The following is a 2,156-nucleotide window of genomic DNA, read 5'->3' as shown; positions in this document are numbered from 1 at the left end:
CGAACTCTACTCCCTGATGTACTCTTTTTCCAACTTCATGATTTTTTCCCAAAAATTAAAGGATTTTTTCTGAAGAAGGGTTTTTAACGAGGCATCATAGTAGAGGCTAAAGGAAAATAGGCTATTAAGACCCTTAGTAGCAAGAAGGTACCTCCCAATTAATAAAGATCTTTTTCATCTACAATATCTCTTATAAAATCCTTTTTTATTTTTCTAAGTCTTTCTACTAAACGCGCCGACTTAAGCTCGACAAAGCGTGAAAATCCCGTGAACCGACCTAGATGGTCGTCAGGATAAAACGACGAGGTACAAGTCGGTGTAAAGAGGTTATAAAAGTCGATCGTAATAAACTCGGAAATTATCTGACTTACAAGTCGGAAAAACCGAGAAAAAAGGAAACGCATCGCAAAAATAACCTAAATCATAAGAGCTCAATAAATCAAAAATTGAGTATAAGGAATACCAAAAAGAGATCAGGAAACCTATTGAAAGCATTAAGGCAAAAGGTTGTCCCGAGTTGTTAAGGAAAACTTAACTTAAAGAAAGGGACAGTCAAAAGGTTTTTCAAAACAAAGATCAAAAAGGTTTTTTCTAAGATTACTGAAATCTTAGAAAAGGGCTACTACAAAGTGTCTAACTTCGAGGGTGAAAAACTACCCAGGTCGCAACACACCTCCAACATAAGGAGATAAAACAATTCCTTATGAAAATTGATTTTCTACAATTAACACACACCAATTGAAGCTCGATAAACCACGAAAATCACGGGCCGATCATATAGAAATCGCCTGGATGAAGCGACGAGGAACCAATTGGTGGAAAGAAGTTACATATGCGAATTGGAAAGAAAACACCTCGAAACAGCTCGGGCCAAACGGGTTGAAAAAGTTGTGTTTAGAACAAGTCGCAAAAGTAACTTAACTAAATATGCCCCTTGAGGCATAAATACGATCTAACAACTCGATCCACACGGATAACAAATGGATCGTACAAAATCTCAAGCCCACAATCTCATCTCTACAAGTTCTAAAAATAAACGACCTAGTCGTATAAAATGGAACACTTTCACAAAAACAAGTTGTTCCAAGAAAACTTGTTCTAGCATTCACAACAACATAAGGATAACTTGGATTAAACGAGTTATGCCAGTCAACCATATTTTCAACGAAATTGTGTTAAGCACAAGTCGTGTCTATCTAAAAGCAAAGCTTTAAAAGTGATTTATATCAAAATGAATCACTTCAACCGAACGACTCGTATAGAAACGAGTTAAAAAGGAAGGATTGTAAACGTTTTTGAACAAAATCGAAACGTAAAAACTATCCTCCAAAACAACTTGGATAAAACAAGTTGTATCATACACAAGGACGACAACCTTGTAAAAACTAGAAAGGGGAGGGAATAAGCATATAATCCCTTCACCTAAGGCGCCAATTTATGCTCGACAAAGCGCAAAAATCACGAGCTGGCCTTTTCAATGGTCGCTCGGATAAAGCGACGAGGTATAAATTGGTGTCCAATGGTTATAATACGGCTTGATGATTTAAAACAACTCAAACCCATGAGTTGAACAAAATCGAGTAAAAAATAACCATATGATCTAAGTAATTTGTATTAAAATAAATTGCGCAAAACAACTTGATATATAACGAGTTGTGCTTCAAAAAAGTGACTTGTGTAAAAAACAAGTCATCTAGAAAACTCAGAATGAATGAGTTCAACAAAAAAAAGGCTTCATCCGAAAATCCTTTCTGCTTGATTGCTCGAGTCCGACTTCATAAAGCTCGACCTCGAGCAGGGGCATAATGGATAAAGCAACGAAGTCCGATGGTTATAAAGATGATCTGATAGTTTAAAAGGATTCAAAATAAACAATTTGTACTTGAAACAAGTTGTGAAGTCCTAAAAAACAGCTCGAATTTAAAAGAGTTGTATGAAATTAGATCAAGAAATAGCCACGTTTTAATTAAATGATTTGAAATGAAACAAATCGTAAGACCTTAAAACTACTCGCATCGAACGAGCTAGATGAGGTTATACTAAAAAATAATTACGAGTTTTGAAATAAACGATTTGTATCAAAACAAGTCGTAAGAAATCAGAATAAGTTTCAGAAAGGTGATTTGTATTAAAACAAGTCATGCATCCTCAAAACA

The 2,156-nt window shown here is 35.3% G+C and overlaps 1 protein-coding gene across 1 annotated transcript in view; it reads left to right on the top strand.

Moving 5' to 3' along the window:
• The window catches only part of LOC107471013 (uncharacterized), a 12,643-nt gene that overhangs the window by 6,709 nt on the left and 3,778 nt on the right, over positions 1-2,156 (top strand). The window lies entirely within an intron of this gene.

The sequence above is a fragment of the Arachis duranensis genome, chromosome 10 (assembly GCF_000817695.3).
Source record: "Arachis duranensis cultivar V14167 chromosome 10, aradu.V14167.gnm2.J7QH, whole genome shotgun sequence".
Lineage (NCBI taxonomy): Eukaryota > Viridiplantae > Streptophyta > Magnoliopsida > Fabales > Fabaceae > Arachis > Arachis duranensis.
Note: the sequence above shows the minus strand (reverse complement) of the source record. Positions and strands in the feature narration are given on the sequence as shown.